Genomic DNA, 19773 nt, shown 5'->3' on the forward strand with positions numbered 1-19773 from the left:
GTGGGTTAATGCAAAAGTGGGAAAAGGGGGGAGAAGCGCAGGGGCCGATGACTTAACCCTTAGACACTTCTTTCTGCAATAATTGAGAGACAGCGTTCGGATCGCTTAATGCTGACTGAAGATTAGGGAGGACCAGAGCAGGGAGCTGGGGTAAGCCTATAAAAAATCCAGAGTGAGACCAATGATAAGAAAATCAACGAACGAACAATCAGGGTGATGGATCAATAGAGAAGCTAATACGGGAACATGGATGGGGGTGGTGAGAAAGCGAGAAACTAATTCCTGGAGCCTCGATGGCTCCTGCCGGGAAAGGTGCGGCGGGGGCAAACCGACTTGGGATGGGCGTCTCTGCAAAAGCTCCATACATGGAGGAAAGCACAATTAGGAAATGAGTAAAAGCTCTCAATAAAATTATTGGAAATGGGCATGTTATGATGAACCTGCACTTGTCTGCCATAACGATCAATCGGGTTTGATTTAAGGAGCGGCTACGGAGGAGCTGCGGCGGACAGACCAGACTTGAAAGGGAGAGAGGGGCAGAAGGCGCTTTGATGGTCTGCGATGCCACATAGGTGGCAGGAAACCGCTTGAGTAAGCATGATAAGAATCTCTTGCAACGCTTTTCGGAAGACTTGCAGGTTCTCTTCCTGCTGACTGGAGGAGGGGGATGAGGAGTAGACGGTGGCAAAGGAGACGGAGAGGAGTCGTTGAGTGGGAGGAGAGCCGCTAGTGAAGCCACTTGTGGAGTTCAAAGGCCAGGGGTAAGGGAGATTCTATTCGATTTAGGGAAGGAAGCAGGAGACAGGAGACCTGGGCGCATAGCCAAACGAGTGCTACGCCTAACAGGAGAGGAGGAAAGGGTACCCGGATCCCCGCGAGGGCGACCGGAGAACCGAGAGGAACATCGGACTCGAAGTCAGGCATTGAAATGCGTACCAGTTGAGCACAGCTGGAGAGCGGCTGACGGCGTGGGTGTAGATCCTTATAAGCTGAGCTTGATTGGTGATTGAACACGCTGGGTCGAGGTGCAGCGCTGAGGTTGGAGGCGGAGAGCATTGGGTGGAGCAGGTGAGGCAGACGTTTTCCAGCCTGAATTTGCAGCTAGGCTTCATTTCCTCTCTGCACTCCACCAGAGAAATGTTCACTCACTGACAGATTGTCTTCAGGTTGTTGGGCTGTTCGTGACTTTTGGCCGGCGACATCAACACGCTCCTCATGCGATGGACAGTCTTCAGTCTCTGAGTAGGACAGCCAGTGTCGGTTTCTGGATCATATAACAAACAAAAAACACCATGAGAAATGGAACAAAGAAAATTTTTTTTACTACAACTCTAAAAACAAACCTCCATTACAGAAATGTAGGGTTTCAGAGATATTAATACTTACATAATCATTTTTGGAGCTTGAATCTTCGAAGAATCCATGGAGGGATCGGGAGGGGGAGGTTAGGCTGATGATTCATCCTCAACCAGACTGGTTCTAATATATACAAAAAGGCAATAAAAGGATTAAAACATGCTGCAAAACCTATATAAGAAGACCCAAAAGCGGGAATAATGCTCTCAACATAAAGATCTGTTCAATTTAGCCAAGAATTTGACTGAATGTTCACCGGCTCGATTTTTTTCCAACATTTATACTCCACAAACATTCGGCATGCTAAGCTAAATATGCTAACACCGAGCCGTGTGGCGAACGTGATGTTTATCATACAGGTTGAGCTTAACTCAAAATAATAGTTATAAACCATCTCAGAAAAAAAAAAAAAAAAAAAACTTACCAAGCGCAGTAAATAACTCAGACATGTGGAAAGTAAACAGTCCTGAAATGACTTGGCTTCTGTCGCTTTGCTTCAGTGGGAATCTGTGATTCTGGGGCGGAGTCAGTGAATTAACTCATTCAGTGTTAGAGCCGCTGTAGGAGTTCAGAGTTAAGAAGAAAAGAGTTATTGATTCAATTTTAACACCTCTAGATTTGATACGGAAACACTTTGTTTTAACACTGGATTTTAACTAATAATATACACCCCAGAGTTACATAAACAGAAAGTGACTCTAAGAGTCAGCGTTGAACTGGTGACCTGTCCAGTATGAAACCCGCCTCTCATCTGATGATTGCTGGAGATGGGCACCACCAGCCCCCTCGCTACCCTGCAAGGATCAGTGTGTTCAGATCATGGATGGAAAGATTTTAAGGTAGTTTGTCTCCTTAAGTCCACACTTAAAACAGCTTCATAGTTGATGCCAACATCAACTGATTCTATGACATTGCTGACTATTTTTTTCTACTTCCAACATAAACAGGCAAAGAAGACACCCATAAATGTTTTTCCACCCCAGGCATCCGGTCCCAATTATCATCAGTTCTGCTGATGTTACATATGTGACCAGCAGGTGGTGATCTTTTTGAAAGTAACAAGATGCACCAGAACACAGATTTAGCAGTGCACAATATTTTATTAAACAATCCTTTAAAACATTTCTTTAAAAATGAGGCTTCAGGCCTACTACTCAGTCTCTGGAACAAAAGGTACACAAAGAAAAAAGGGAGACAAGTTCGATTATTCCAAACAAACCATGCAATACAAATGAGTCAAACAAAAGAAAACATGCAAAAGAAATTAGTAAAACAAACAAAAGAAAACAAAAGAATACTTCAACAAAACGGTAAAAGAAGATACTTAAAACAATGGAACAAGTTGTTGTCGTCATTCCAAGTGCCCTACTATGGGGCCACAGGAGTAATACCCCGCCCACACAGCCTGCCCAATCCGCAACAGGTTCAGTGGAGAGCGGCCCAAAGAAACAACAGGAAGACAAGACAGCAGAGCGTCCAAAGCGCCGCAGCTCCAAACACAATCAGCCGCCTGAAACAGAAAACCCATTAACCGTGGATACAGACAAAAGAAATCAAAAGCCAAATGGCAGGTAGCTTACCCAGGGATGGAGACACAGCCTAAACCGTGAGGGAGCAGATCAACAGGCGCGGACCAGATGGAAGCCGCACGCCACAACAACCTCCCGCTGCAGCCGGCAACGCCAGCAGAACAACACTGTAGAAACGCACGACAGGTGTAGCAACCAAAAACCAACCATGATCCCAGCCACGGATAGCAAAACCGGCACTTACGATCTCAGATGAGCCGATCAAATACCAGACAGCATGCAGCCGCCAATTGTACAGACAGTGGAGGAAACAAAGACACACACACCTTGTAGCGGCCTGCCCAACTTTAAAGGCATCTGCCCCGCCCACCAATCAACGGTGCGCCTCTCGCTACACCAGGTACACAGAGTGAGGGAGGGTGGAACACCATCCCACCACACAAACACAGCGAGTACAAAACATCTTAAAATTGTAAGTATAATTTTTTTATTTTTCATTTTTCTGTCTTTAAAATACCAATGCTTTCCCCGTTTAATTGCTCCATTGTTATTTTTTGTAGGTTTCTGTAAGGTGCAATGAGTGGGAATGTTCTGTCTTTGATCCTCACTTTCATGTTTTATTGTCACACTTAAATTTTCATGTTCATTGTGTTCACTTTTGATGTGTAAACTGATAATTTATGTGACGTTAATAAAGTTGAGTAAAACTGGACAATTTTAAATGTTGGTAATAAAACAAATTAATTAATTAATTAATTAACTTATGTATACTAAGTACATAAGTTGTTCCAAAAAGTACGTTGAGTATACTAAAGTATACTAAAAGTTGTAATTTAATACTATTAATTAATTTAATTAATTAATTAATTAATTAATCTTAGTGTAATTAATCTTTCCATGTAATTGCAGCCTAAAACAATGTAAGTACTGTAGTGTAAGTTATGCATGTAATGTACAAAGTATGAATAAAGACTCGTGTAATTAAAATTGTACTTTATTAGCAATAGCAGTAAATCAGAATAAAAAAGTGTAATTTAAATACATTACTAATATATTAGTAGTATATTTAAAGCATATTTTTAATATAATTCTATGATAGAATTAGTACACTCAATATGGAATATTTTTGGAATATTTCTGAGTACTACTTAAAAAAGTATAGTAAGTACATAAGTTGTTCCAAAAAGTACGTTGAGTATACTAAAGTATACTAAAAGTTGTAATTTAATACTATTTAAATACTACTAAAGTATACTAAGCACAAAAAATTGTTCCAAAATAGTACAGTTTAAGTACATCAACCAAAGTATGCTAAAGTATGTTAAACTTTTGTAAACTAAAGCATACTTTTTTTTACTTGGGTGGATTTTACAGTGTTTTCATAACTTCTCAGCTTAACTCTGAGCTCGCAAAAAGTCTGGTGTCATCTCTGCTTTATGTTATATGGACACAAATGGTTTATGGTTCAGGCAAACCTTTCAAAAATCTTGAGAAGGACCTCGCTGCAGCAAACAGAAAGGGGCGGGGACGGACCATTGTCAGTCTCATACCTTATTTGGAAATGGGGCCATTGAAATCCGGAAGTGAAGGGGGCACTATTTCCTGTACTTCCGTTTTTATTTTCTTTTGAAATCTGTAATATATTTTCACCTTTAGGAAGGAGTTTCATTCTCAGAATGTATTTGAACTTCTTTCTTTCATTTACTTAATGGCAGCTCACAGTTTTTACCAAATTCTGTAGCTTTTGGTGTACTTCTAAATCTGCTCCTTAGTCGCATCTTTTCGGACTTGCGACTGCCTCTAGTGGCGTGGTGGTGGTAACACAACTAATCTAATTACATTACTAAATCAGAATAACACAAAGTCTTTATTACTTATTATTAATTCTGGCATTACTGGAACAGTAAAATATAAATTCCCTCACAAAATAACATACCTTTTCATTTTCTTAAGGAAGAAGAGCTAATTAAATGAGATAAACAAGAACTGAAAGTGATTCCAGTTTCACTTGATGGCCAACCTGTTGAAACTGTGGCATATTTTAAATACCTCAAGTCATTCCTGGACAGTCAGCTCAACTTTGCTGAAAACACTGACTATATTTTTAAGAAGCGTTCTCAAAGACTATCTTTTAAGAAGACATTGGGGTTACCCAACTTGAGGTTGTGTACAACCTCTAGTTAGGTTGAGTTAAAATGTTAAAACTAAACATTTTAACTCAAGTTTTAACTTTTCATCTCCTCTGCCGGTTTGGTCACATGACTTTTCTTAAGACAATCTTAAGACGATCTTTTAAGAATACTTTGAATGGCAGGTAAAACAGCAGGTAAATAGTGGTGAAACCAAAAACAACTCTGTCTCAACTGTTTGCTGAAAGAACATGAAAGATGGCAAGAAATATTTTAGCAGAGCCTCTATTAGCGACTGCCAAACAAAGTCGCTGAGCGGCTGAGTAGGGAAGTGGTTGTTGATGCGCTAGCTGATCAAAACGTAAATCCATTGCAACTGATTTTAACAATAAAATCAGTTGCAATGATTTTATTGTTAATATCCAAAGGTAAACAGTGTTCAAAGGCAGCATAAAAACGGATCCGTAGAATTAAACAGTGATCAAAGACAAAACATAGCGGTTAGCAAAAGTAGACCTCCCCTATCACCCACTCACTGAAGTCCACCAGATGAGCGACAGGTGATCTACAATCACTAATTTTTTGTGATTGTAGATCACCACGTGATCCCATGCTACACCTAACCAGCATGGGTTAGGTGTAGCATGGGATGTCCCTAATTATTACATCATTACATAGTAACAATTACTCATACAACACCATAACCTAAGACATACACTACATCAAAACATACAATGAGATAACATAACACATTCAAACAGTCCATGAAAGTCATAAGCAAATAGTCAATCATTTCTTCTTTTCTTCAAAATAGTCCATCCATAGTCGGTCAGTCATAGGCCAGAGGTTACCAGCACTTAGCCTAAATATAGTCAGTCTGTGATGTACATCTAGTTATGGTAAAGTCAAGTCAAAAGGTCATGTTAAGAGTTAAGTCAAACATGCTATCTTCATTGATCTAAGGTCTCCTGAAGAAGGCATATCTTTGTGATGGGTCTGCATAAGCAGCTGGTTGGGGTCTTAATCCAGACCCGATGTACATGTCCATTTTTATCTGGCACAGTTTCTGTGATTCTACCGATGATCCAGGAACCATGAGGTGCAGAATCATCCATTATAAGGACCACATCTCCAGGAACAAAGTTGCATCTAATCTTCATCCTCTTTTGGTGCTGTTGAAGTTGAGGCAGATATTCTTTAATCCATCTCTTCCAGAACAGATCAGATATGTATTGGACTTGTTTCCATCGTTTCCGTGCATAAATATCTTTCTGGAATAAACCCGGTGGTAAACTTGGATTAGACTTGAGTAAGAGAAGATGGTTCGGCGTCAGAGCTTCCAGATCATTTGGATCAGCAGATTCCAATGTAATAGGTCTACTATTGAGGATTGACTCCACTTCACAGAGAGCAGTTTGAAGTCCTTCCTCATCCAGATGCTGTGTCTGCAGGGTAGAATTAAGAACTTTCCTGATTAAATGGATCAATCTCTCCCATGCTCCACCATGGTGTGACCCAGCTGGAGGATTGAAGATCCATTTCACTCCCTTCAGAGACAGCGCATCAGAGATCTTTTCTTGATTCCAATATTCGATCGCTCATCTCAATTCGCACTCTGCGCCCACAAAGTTGGTACCATTATCGGACCACAGCTCTTGTACTTGGCCTCTCCTTGCAATGAAACATCATAAGGCGTTAATGAAAGAGTCTGTGTCAAGAGATGAGGCAACCTCAATATGAACTTCTCTGATCGCCAAACATGTGAAGATAACTCCGTATTTCTTCACAAGACTTCTCCCACACTTCACTTCAAATAGACCAAAATAGTCCACTCCAACAAAACTAAAGGGGTGCTTCTCAGGTGTCACTCTGCTTTCAGGCAGGTCAGCCATTTGTTGCTGGCCTGCAGCTCCGTGAAGCCGTCTGCAGATCACACACCTTGACATGATCTTTCTAATCAATGCACCAGCACCAGGAATCCAATATTTCTGATGGAGCTTTGAGAGTATGTGGTTCCTACCACCATGACCGACCCCTTTATGGATATATTGGAGAATAAGATAAGCAATATGAAGATCTTTCACAACAATGACAGGATGTTTAGAATCTTCAGACATGACAGCCCTGCTGAGACGTCCTCTATAACAGGATTTAACTTCTATATGTGACTGCTCCGTTTGACGTTCTCTCCTTTTTGGAGACAGGACATTTCTTCAGAATATCTTTCCTTCTGACAAAACTTGATTATCTGCATCTCAGCATCCTCAATCTCTCCCAATGAGAGAAAGCCAGTATGCAGCTCACCCCTCTGATGAGCACTTTCAGACTGGGTTGTTTCACATGCTGGCTGAAAATGTGCCTTGTTTCTTTTGTGATGCAAGAGCATTGTTTTGAATCTTAAAATCCAACCCATTACTCTGACAAGTCCAGGATGAAACACGATGAATCAAAAGAGCCAAAGGACGATCATCATCTTGTGCGGGAGAAACACCAACAGAAGCAGACACTTTGACATCAGGGTCGTCATGTCGAAGTTCCTGTAAGTTCTCTGGGTTTACAGGCCAATCTGTCTCTGGCTGTGTAAGAAATGCAGGACCAGATAACCATGTAGTTTCATGTAGAAATTGCTGTACCTTCACATCCCTGGAGGCAAGGTGTGCTGGATTATTTGTTGTGTTCACATATCTCCACTGGGAGACGCCAGAAGCCCTGAGAATCTCTGACACTCTGTTTGCCACAAAAACACGGAACCTGGAAGTCTTGTTATTGAGGTATTTCAATACAGATGTGCTGTCTGTCCAAAACACTGAATCCAGGAGAGGTAGCCTTAGTTATCTTTTCCACACTATGTCCATGCGAACTGCCATCACAGCTGCCGTCAATTCCATACGGGGAATTGTGACTGGTTTTAAAGGTGCCACCCTGGACTTCCCCATTATGAAGGAACTGTGCACCTGGTAGAGACAATTCTGCAGCAGGAGGTAGGTAACAACACCATACCCCTTCTCACTCGCATCTGCAAAATGGTGCAACTGAGCAGATTTTCCAAAATCAGTAGGTTTCAAACATCTTTTGATGCTGATGCTGTCTAACAGTTGCAATTCCTCCATCCAGCTTTTCCACTCTTGAACAATGGCTGATGGAATAGCATCATCCCAATCTATTCCCTTATGACTCAGGTCTTGAAGAATTCTTTTCGCTATAAAAATGACAGGAGCTAGGAATCCCAAGGGGTCATAGAAAGTGCTAACAGTGGAAAGGATCCCTCTTCGGGTCAATGGTCTGTTTGGGATGGATATACAGAACTTAAACGCATGTGACTGTAGACACCACCATACTCCTAATGCTCATTCAACAGGCAAAAGGTCACAATCCAGATCTAGGTTTTTAACCTCTTTTAACCTCTTCTTCCTCAGGTATTACTGCCAGGATGCTGCAACTATTACTTATCCACTTTGTTAAGTGGAAGCCACCTTTGGCGCAGATGAGTCTAAGGACTGAGTAAAGAGATATAGCTTCCTCTTCAGTGTCTACTGAGGCAAGGCAATCATCCACATAGAAACTGTACAGAATGGTGTCAATCATCTGCTGGCTAAAATCTGCTTTGTTGTCTTCTACACATTTCCGCAGGGCATAGTTAGCACAACTCGGAGATGATGTTGCTCCAAAAAAATGAACACCCATGCGGTACTCCTGCATGCTCTGATTGAAATCACCACCAGGCCACCAGAGGAACCTAAATAGGTCAGAATCTTCCTCTGGCACATGCACCTGATGGAACATGGCTTCAATGTCAGACATCAAAAACAACAGGCTCTTTTCTGAACCTAGTCAGCACGCCAATCAGGCTATTTGTTAAATCAGGACCACTCAGGAGTTGTGAATTGAGAGAAATGCCCTGGAATGATGCAGCGCAGTCAAAAACGACCCGAATCTTTCCCTTGGTAGGATGGCACACCCCATGGTGAGGGATATACCAAACCTTTCCATCACTGTGCTCCAAGTCTGTGGTTGGCACACTTTTTGCATAATCTTTGGATAAAAGATATTTCATGAAGGCAGTGTAGTGTTTGTGAAAATTTTTATCTCTGATGAACCTTTTCTTTAAGCTCAAAGCCAATTGTTCAGCAATTGCTCGTTTATGAGGCATTCTTATGTCTCGGTCTCTCAAAGGCAAGGCAATGTTGTAGTGTCCATCACGCAACTCTAGAAACTTGGGAGTCTTCCTTTGACAGCCCCATTTGCTCATCATGGCTGCTCTTGGGAAAATCCATCTTGAATTGTTGCGTCCATAGATTATCCAATGTAACAGCAGAAATTCTGTTCATGGTGACAGCTGACAGACAATCTGGTCTTTCCCAGCATTCTCGGTCAATCGGCCCATTCACTGTACAGCCAAGCATGGTTTTAATGATGAAAGATCCATCACCTTCGCTCCTGATGACCTCTAAAGGTTCTAGGGCTCTGGGCATGTTCATGCCGATCAAAAGCTCCACCTGTGCTTTAATCTCTGGCAAATGAACACGCTTCAAATGTGGCCAGATATCCAGGTCTTGTTGCTTTGGGATGTTACTCAGGTCTACAGCCATTTTATGCTGAGTAAAGAGATCAGGCATGTCATAATACAGTTTGCTGTCCAGTCCGTCAATTTCAAGTTCAGGTACAATGAAGCTGTCCACAACTTTCTCTTGTCCCATGGTGCGCAAGAGAATCTTTGTTTTTCTCCCAGTGAGATTCAGCTTATCCAAAAGACCCACTGTACAAAAGGATGCTGAACTCCCTTGGTCCAAAAAGGCGTATGTTTCCAGTGTTCGTTGACCTCTCTTTGATTTCACCTTGACTGGTACGATGGGAAGTCGATAGTCCTGTTCACCGGCCCCAGTAAGACCACTAGTCTGAACTGTGACAGGAGATTTCACTGCTTCAGTACCTAGTTGAACTTCATTCTTCTTCATCCATCCATCCATTTTCTTCCGCTTATCCGGGGTCGGGTCGCGGGGGCAGCAGCTTCAGAAGGGAGGCCCAGACTTCCCTCTCCCCAGCCACTTCTTCCAGCTCCTCCGGGGGAATCCCAAGGCGTTCCCAGGCCAGCCGAGAGACATAATCCCTCCAGCGTGTCCTGGGTCTTCCCCGAGGCCTCCTCCCGGTGGGACGTGCCCGGAACACCTCACCAGGGAGGCGTCCAGGAGGCATCCTTACCAGATGCCCGAGCCACCTCAACTGGCTCCTCTCGACGTGGAGGAGCAGCGGCTCTACTCTGAGTCCCTCCCGGATGACCGAGCTTCTCACCCTATCTCTAAGGGAGAGCCCAGCCACCCTGCGGAGGAAACTCATTTCGGCCGCTTGTACCCGTAATCTCGTTCTTTCGGTCATGACCCAAAGCTCATGACCATAGATGAGGGTGGGAACGTAGATCGACCGGTAAATCGAGAGCTTCGCTTCTTGGCTCAGCTCTCTCTTCACCACGACGGACCGGTACAGCGCCCGCTTCACAGTAGACGCTGCCCCAATCCGCCTGTCGATCTCCCGTTCCCTTCTTCCCTCATTCGTGAACAAGATCCCCAGATACTTAAACTCCTCCACTTGAGGCAGGACGACCCCCCTGACCCGGAGAAGGCACTCTACCCTTTTCCGGCTCAAGACCATGGCCTCGGATTTGGAGGCACTGAGCCTCATCCCGGCCGCTTCACACTCGGCTGCGAACCGCTCCAGTGAGAGCTGCAGATCATGTTCCGATGAAGCCAACAGGACCACATCATCCGCAAAAAGCAGAGATGCGATCCTAAGGCCACCAAAACGGATCCCCTCAACACCTCGGCTGCGCCTAGAAATTCTGTCCATAAAAGTAATGAACAGAATCGGTGACAAAGGGCAGCCTTGGCGGAGTCCAACTCTCACCGGAAACGAGCCCGACTTATTGCCGGCAATGCGGACCAGACTCTGACACCGGTCATACAGGGACCTGACAGCCCGTATCAAAGGGCCCGGTACCACATACTCCCGGAGAACCCTCCCACAAGGCCCACCGAGGGACACGGTTGAACGCTTTCTCCAAGTCCACAAAACACATGTAGACTGGTTGGGCGAACTCCCATGCACCCTCCAGGACCCCGCTGAGGGTGTAGAGCTGGTCCAGTGTTCCACGACCAGGACGAAAACCACACTGCTCTTCCTGAATCCGAGGTTCGACTATCCGACGGACCCTCCTCTCCAGGACCCCTGAATAAACCTTACCAGGGAGGCTTAAGAGTGTGATCCCCCTGTAATTGGAGCACACCCTCCGGTCCCCCTTTTTAAACAGGGGGACCACCACCCCAGTCTGCCAGTCCAGGGGAACTGCCCCGATGTCCATGCGATATTGCAGAGTCGCGTTAGCCAACACAACCCCGCAACATCCAGAGCCTTAAGGAACTCCGGGCGGATCTCATCCACCCCCGGGGCCCTGCCACCGAGGAGCTTTTTGACCACCTCGGCGACCTCGTCCCCAGAGATTGGAGAGCCCAGCCCAGAGTCCCCATGCTCAGCTTCCTCAACAGAAGGCATGTTGGTGGGATTGAGGAGGTCTTCAAAGTATTCCGCCCACCGGCCCACAACGTCCCGAGTTGAGGTCAGCAGCGCACCATCCCCACTATAAACAGTGTTGGTGCTGCACTGCTTCCCCCTCCTGAGACGCCGGATGGTGGACCAGAATCGCCTCGAAGCCGTACGGAAGTCTGTCTCCATGGCCTCTCCAAACTCCTCCCACGCCCGAGTTTTTGCCTCAGCGACAACCCGAGCCGCATGCCGTTTCGCCCGCCGGTACCTATCAGCTGCTTCTGGAGTCCCACAGGCCAAAAAGGCCCGGTAGGACTCCTTCTTCAGCTTGACAGCATCCCTCACCGAAGGTGTCCACCAACGGGTGGACATTCTTCTTCACATCATTGACATCATTCTTCTTCTGGTTGTAAATATGGAGTATGCTTGCATGTCTGAAACCACAGATTTTACATGAAAGGCGTATTCTGCATTCTTTGCTGATGCGCCCTGTGAGCAAGCAACCAAAACAGACGCCATTTCTCCTAAGAAATTACATCTTCTCATTATGAGGTTACCTTTCAAGCAGAGAGCATAACTCCAGTTTGTGTCCACCTTTGCAAAACAAACAAATCTCCACATCAGTGGAGATCCGATAAATAATCCGCCTCTGACGCATTATTTGTCTCCACAGCAGAAGTAGTGATGCCAAAGCTACTTCCTGTAGTTCTTGGGCGAGAAAAACATTTCCCTCCATCTGTGCTCTTGGCTGATGGATTTGTTGATGGAGCATCACTTAATTTTCCAAACACAGGATCTGTAGTAATTTTGATTTGACGCTCAATAAAGAAAACAATATCCATAAATGTTACTCTTCGATGCCGTTTCTCCTGAATGTCACATGCTACTGTTCGCCATTTATCTTTTAACTTATATGGCAATCTTTTAATCACAGGTGTGTTTAATTCAGAAAGATCATGAATCTCTTCCATCGCATTACAACACCCACGTAAGAACAAACAGTATGTCTGAAGAGCTTTTCCGTCTTCTGATTTAATCAATGGCCACAAATGAACTTTATTCAGGTAAGCAGATGCAATAACATGTCCATTTCCAAAATGCTCTTACAGCATAGTCTTTGCTTTTACATATCCACCACCAGTGGCGCAAAAAGTGGGTATGCAGGGTATGCAACGCATAGGGGCGCAGCACCAGAGGGGGCGCCAAAACCCCGTCTGGAGGGGGCGGCGCGCCGATGATGTTTTCCCGTACACTAATGCGCGCCTTACGCTGGGAGCAGCATTATGTACAAACATATGGCTAGCACTACTCCATCTAGGCACTTTGAGTAGTAGCCTCATGACATCATTGTATGCCACATAAAGTTTCTGCAGGCTACTTCTTTTTGTATTGTTGCCACAGATGGGCCGTATAATAATGTGATTCATGAATATGATTTATCGTTTTAGAGTCAAAAGAAAATTTCCTTGATAGATTAAATTGTTTCATCTTATTTTTATATATATATAAGACTCTACCAACAAAATGTCTCTCAATAATATACATGGCGCTGTAAAAACCGTCACATAAGGCTTCTGCATGTTGGTGTTCCCTCTAAAGTAGCTGTTCTCAACGTGGGCGGTACCGCCCCCCAGGGGGCGTTCAGAGGACGGCAGGGGGCGCTGGCGGACATTTTTACAAAAGGGGGGCGCTGGGATACCTTTGGGGGGCGTTTGGTCGAAGGTAAACTTTACACCTTAAATGCACAACAATGTCAGTTTAGACTTTGAGAAACTTGGTAAAACTGTATTGTGTAACATTAAATCATGCTTGGCTGCAACTGTATCGATGGCAGCTCTTCTTCTATTCAGTGTTTGTTAGCTTCTGTTAGCTTCTTGGCGCAGCTTCGTTCTCCTGCTACTGGTAGCTAAAATCACGATACCCTCACTGTGTATCCCTCTGAAAAATGAACCCATTTAAATAAAGAAATCAAGAAATCCCTCCATGGGTGATACCACAATAGAGAGCGTTCATTTTATAGCGTTAACACGGTGCTGTAAGTGGTCCGGTATGAAACGGGGGTGATAGAACAACACAGCACTTTTAAATTTCAATAACCAGAATGCAGAAATTGTTTCCGTTGTTTTAAAAGGTTTATGTCAGTCTGCCTTTTCCACATCGATACGCTTCCCGACCGCCCTGCATCATACGCGGTTAAAAAAAAAAACAAACAAAAAAAAACAAAGAAGCGCACATTGCGCAAAACTCTAAACCGGAGAAGCGGGACATGAAACGGAGCGACGAACTAGATGTGAATTATGGCATAACAACAGAGAATCCGATGTTGAACAGTGAAAAAATCAACACATGATGTGAAACACATGACGATTAGACGGAGCTGTATTTGATGAGTGAAGCGTCAATAAATGATGGTGAGCGTCAATAAATGATAAAATAAATCTAGCAACAGGAAAGAAACTAAAGTAGACATAGCAAAAAACCAAGAGAAGATAATACTAATCAAATGAAACTAAATGGAAATGAATGAAGAACAAAATGCAAGAATAAACCAAGAAACTAAAGTAAATACAGAGGAATAAACTGGTATGGCAAGACCTTTCGAGCAATAATACAGAGAACTGTATGGCAAGAATAACCAGACACTGTTTCCAGATAAAAGGTAAAATAATATTGTTGAAATGTTATGGGTTTGTTGAGACCACATCTAGTACTGAGAATAAATATATCTTACAGACCATAACAGTAATTAACTGATCACTTATTTATGTTTTTAATTAGATTTGATATATGTATTTCTTCAATATTATTTTTCATGTCAGTGTAAATGTCATGATGGTGTTCTGTGACTCCATGACACTTTCAATTGGACTCATTAGGATTTGATTAAGAACCAGATTTGTTCTTGGTAATTTCTGTCCAGTAAAACTATTAATCTATAAATCAATAGACAGGTTGATATAAAGATATGATCCATGTTTCTGTCTCATATTTGTATGGCATTAAAAGGACCTGGAACTTTTGTTTTTCCACTGAAAGCTCTGGTTTGCACAATAAATGCCATGTGGGTGAAATTTTATGGATGATACTCTGATGTCCCATTCTCCTGAAGGCAGCACAGAGCTGCACCACCAGAAACTGACAAACACTGAAGAGGAGTTATGATTAATGTAGTTACAGTTCTATCCATGTTTTAATGTTGCAGAGCTCAGTCATTATAGTTCAAATAGATCAAAGTTTAAACTGGCTTGTTGTTCATCTTTTATCTGGTTATTTTGTGGAATATTTAACAACTAGAAAATGGCACAAAGTAAGAATATTTTTCTCCACTCTGATTGGCTGCTGTTAGACCTACCAATTTTATCTTGAATGTTCATTGCATTTTTCCTAGACGCCTGTGAAAATAATTTCTATTCCCATAACTTTTTTGTTCTCTGGGAAATAATTTTTGATGATGAATACAGAAACAAGCATAAAATCAAAACATCTACAATAGTGATAGTAATATTAATGTTAAAATAATGGTCAGTGCAAAGTAGCCTGCAAATTCTTTGGTGGGGGGCGGTGAGGGACCTGGATAAAGGCTGGTTTGAGAAACACTGCTCTAAAGCCTGAATATGCCCAATTTGGGTTGTCTTGTCCTTTTTATCGCAGCCTGTGGAGTTTTCTCTAACAAGAACACAACCTGTTGAATGTGACAAGTAGCCAATCAGAAAGCGCGGTGATGTAAGAACAGAGGGGAATCCCAAACAGCTGACACATCGCGCAACTGAGAGTCCGGTGAATATCGGAAATAAGTGGAAATGTTTATTATTATATGTAAAGGTCATTATTATATATTATCATGTTTATTCAGTTAAAAATGTTAACTATGAAAAAACAGTCACCTCCAAATCATAGTGCAGCAAATAGAGCGGCTGCTCCCATCCTCTTTTATCCACCACCTTTTCTTTTTGTTTCTTTAATCTCTTAAAATGAATCCACAAACTATCACTATTGCTTCTACATCGTCATCTGGGTTTGGTTATTCTAAATTCCCGTATGCTATGTTTGGGGGCTTTACTGGATTATCCTCTGGATTTGGGATGTTCATGACTGAAATCGGTTCGTGTGGTGTGTTGCTCCTGCCTTGGACACACGAACCGATCAAACCTGATGTACTTTTATCAGCTCTGTGATCACAGAGGTTTGGAGAATCGGCCCACAATTCTTAAACCTTGCCGTCTAAACCAGACTTAAGACTCACAGGCTCTACTCATCTCCTCTCGACCACTGCCCGAACGCTCTCTGACTCTGGTCGCTATGGTAACGTTTACATATCCCTTCAAAATAAGAAACAGATGCGCCACAAAAACGAACATTTTACTTTTGTGAAAATTTTAACTCACGATAATGACTAACGGGAGCCCTGAGTTTGTTTCTTCAACGAGACGGTCCCATCTGGGAGTGATGGGAGACAATGACACCCGAGGTGTGTTGCTTGAGCACAGCGTTGGTCTCTACGTGGCGAAGCAGTTTGAAGGCTTCATTGCCTCATTAGCGAGCCGGTCGCCACATGTTACGGAGAGCGGGCTTGGAATGTGGGACTCACCTACCGGTCCGGGATAAATCCGTTCTCCTGTCTCTTCTCTGGGCCTTTTCCCCTTCGCAAAGAAACTTTCCAAAGACATCTGATCCGATTCTTACTCATTTTCTGCTTGTGGGCTCAATGTTGGTGCGCAAGTAACCAAGAGAATCCGGTTAAAGGATTTTCAAAATAAAAGATCCTCCATACTCAAATAATACATAAAACGAAAGATATAAAATTATTTCTTCCCCGGCCCAGTACCAATTGGTCCACGGACCAGTCCGTCCGTGGACTGGGGGTTGGGCACCACTGGCCTAGCTGGATCTGCACCTCCTTCCGCCGTTATCTGCTGCCTCTCTCATGACTAAAGACAAACAGCTGTCATATAGAAACTGGATCTTTCTCCGAGTCGTCTTCTTCCTTGGCATCAAGCTCGAATTTACACAGAATCTTGTCCTTTAAGCCTTGCAGTCTGTGGTGACCCAAGAACATGGTCTCCCACAACTCATTATTTCTTTTGTCTCCGTCAAAGCACAGACTTTGCCATCGACTTCCCATCTCCCTCCTGAGCCCATAACCTGTTGGTGTGGTCATCTTAAGGGCAGGGAAAAGTCGGACAAATGCCACACTACATCTCCAGCTGATCAGAGAGAAGTCACCGCTTTATTACAAATCAGTGATTCTTGAGAATAGGGACAAAACAGGTCCTATGGATAAAGCACAAAATTTGAATGAAATATACACAAAATATTATTTTTTCAAATATCTGACTGAACTAACCTGTGAGCACAACAATGTATATTTTCCAGGTATTTGATGAATATTTTTTTTAATTTTAAACATTGTAGTTGGTGGATGATGCCTGTAAAAGCCCTTGTCCAGGAGCAGAACTCAATACATTATAATAGTTTAAAACAATTAAAGGAATACTAAAATTCTATATTATGACAATTAAGTATAAGTAGTCATATAAATAATTATAAAAGTATCAATAAATTGAATTAAAAATAATTGTTATATATTTTCCAACTCCATTGAAATTTGTCCCTAGTTTTTGTCAACACAGTCTTCCTTTGCTAAGAGGGCTAGTTAGCTCTGGTTAGCTTATGTTATTCTTAAGTTTTGTCTTCTTTTTATTCCTAAGTTTTTTGTCACAACCATGATGTGTCAACACCATAACTGACAATTTACAAAACTTTTATGAAATTTTGTGAAATAAAAGCTTAATTTTGGTACAATGTAAAGATTTCATGTACCCGATGAACTACAACATGGCCTCCTTCAGAATTACATCATATAAATTGAGATAGTTTGGCTTTTTGTCAACTCCGTCAGATGTCAACTCCATCAGTTTTTGTGACTCTTTCAGTGAAATTGTTGTCAAATCTCACTTAAATGTGCAATTAATTAATTTTAATGTATTTTACATAAATTGCATTACTTCACATATATTAAGTTTTTCTTTTTACTCACTAGTTTGTCATCACCTTCAGTTCTGTGTCAACTCCGTCATGCAGTGTCAACTCTGTCAGATGAACTTTTTGTTGTTTTTTGTTTAAATAATATTTATTTTGTTTCTTGAGAAGCATTTGTCTGCAAAATGAGTAAAAATATCACTAATAGGGTCATTAAAAATTATATTTTATTTAATTTTGTCAGATGGTGATGACAGTGTTCTAGGTCAGGTCGATTAAAAATGTAATTAAAAAAAAAAGTTGCAACTGGGAGCCTGTACCTTAGCATCTTTATATTTCCAAAACATTATTTGTCATATTTGCATACATCAGGTTGAGAAATAACAAAAAAAAAAGGGAAAATTAAAACCCATTTTGTCCCTATTCTCAAGAATCACTGAAATAATCATTTAATCAAGTACACGTGTCATGTCTTAAATAAGGTTACACGAAGATGACGTCAGTGAAGTGCATCCAATCACAGAAAAAAACAACAACATAGTTTGTCAATAAATAAATAACAACAGTTGAGGTTCAGCAGTAACAACCGTCAGCAGCGCTGCGAACCTACCTTATGAAGCAGAGAGCGAACCGTGGGCAGTACCGGGGCTTTGAGAAGCGTCGCGGTGACAGTCTGTTGTTGAGGAGCACAAGCCACCCTCCTAACCCATAGATAAAAACATTTAAAAAATGTAAGGAAAATAAAGTTAAATAAATAAACTCAAAAAGGACACTTGGGATATTAAGGATAAAAGGAGCTCAAGCCCCCTCCGACCTCTCCACCCCACCTTACCACCTTCTGCATGTGCCTGCCTATATACTGTTGAAAAGCTTAACGCGATATTTTGGCTTATGCCAGTTATTTATCTCACACACAAGCCTTTGGCTTTGCATAATCCTTTGTGCCACGATTCTAACACACACCAGTCTCTGCACAGCAGCATGTCTCCGTTGCTGCCGCCCAGATGTAAAATCACTACCAACATCTTAACGCTTGGTATGGTAGTCGCTATCTACTTGTTATCTTGACAATGCAATTTATGTTCTTTTGCAAGTGGATGGACAGAACTTAGTGTCGTTGCTCTGTTTTTAATTTAACTCCACAAGGTTTCCCACAGACTGAAACGGGAAGGTTAGCGCATGCCGCATTCAGTCTCTTCTCCTTAAAATAGAACCACTTGGGAAACTTATGCAGTAAGCCGCATTGCTTACTGCATATAGTGGCATATAGTGAATATAAGCATGCGGCACCTCACGTCTCATCCTTGTCTCAGCAATGAGAATTTGCTAATTCCATGCTCCCTATGTTCTGTCCGGTTAGTCTGATATGGTACAGGGATGCTGCGATGATTGCAGTTAGAACAGCACCGGCCGTAACAACTCCCATGAAAGCACACATAATTTACCCTCAATCTTTAAAAATTGTTCAATATTTTTAATTGGCCAAGATATATCTCTCAGGCACAGAGCTTGCATAATGGAAACTGTTAACAATATAATTCAGAAATGACCTTACCTTGGATGTTTTGTTCGTCCTGCAGTTTATTAATTGTTTATTTATTATTATTTTAATCCCGTGGAGCAGTTTGTGTCAGAGCCTTGAAATTACACTGCGGGATGCTGCAGGGCGTGTCCAGGACTGCAGCGCAGTGATGGTGCAACTGCAGGAGATAGGGGGTACAGCTGGTGTTGCGTAAGCTGCGGTCAAGCCAGCTTCCACGTAGAAAACGACAGACCATAAAGCCTGTAACCTTCTCGCAATACTTAGACATGACTAAACACGAAGAACATAAATAAGAGTTTTATCTTGAACGCGCAGAATAACAAAAACTTAAGCGTTACTTTATACTAGTCATGTTTCTTTTAATACGTTGGCCAACCGTAAACTATCCCTGAACTTAATTTTATCACTAGGGGCAGGAAAAAAAAATCTATTCCATCCACCCATCAATGCATGACATTCTTATTGTAGAGTCGCGGGCAGGTCTGCTGGGTTGGTGCCAATCTACTGCGGTCATCGTGCGAGAGAGGGTCACACTCAGGCATGTGCAGGGGTGGATGGGGGGCTTGAGCACCTGCCCCTTTTGCTCCTTGCCCCCAAGTGCCGTTTTGGACAATTTTTTTTTTGTTGGTATTATTTCCTAAGCCCTCTTCTGACACTTATGTATCAGACATGTACTAAAATTATTTGTTTTTTTGTTGGGGTT

General features: G+C 42.4%; 1 protein-coding gene across 5 annotated transcripts in view; it reads right to left on the reverse strand.

The window, feature by feature from the left end:
• The window catches only part of LOC103472158 (uncharacterized), an 82946-nt gene extending 63399 nt beyond the window's left edge, over positions 1–19547 (reverse strand). The window contains exons 1-2 of one of the 5 annotated variants that reach the window (XR_014089681.1): positions 19083–19547; positions 18138–18228 (exon numbers count right to left, since the gene is read on the reverse strand). The gene's annotated coding sequence lies outside the window, so the exon portion shown is untranslated. The remainder of the gene's footprint in view (positions 1–18137; positions 18229–19082) is intronic. The other 4 variants (XM_008421587.3, XM_008421585.3, XM_008421584.3 and 1 more) reach the window with 4 other exon arrangements.
• Between the last annotated feature and the right edge of the window lie 226 nt (positions 19548–19773).

This window comes from Poecilia reticulata, chromosome 11 (genome assembly GCF_904066995.2).
Source record: "Poecilia reticulata chromosome 11, P_reticulata-male-v2, whole genome shotgun sequence".
Lineage (NCBI taxonomy): Eukaryota > Metazoa > Chordata > Actinopteri > Cyprinodontiformes > Poeciliidae > Poecilia > Poecilia reticulata.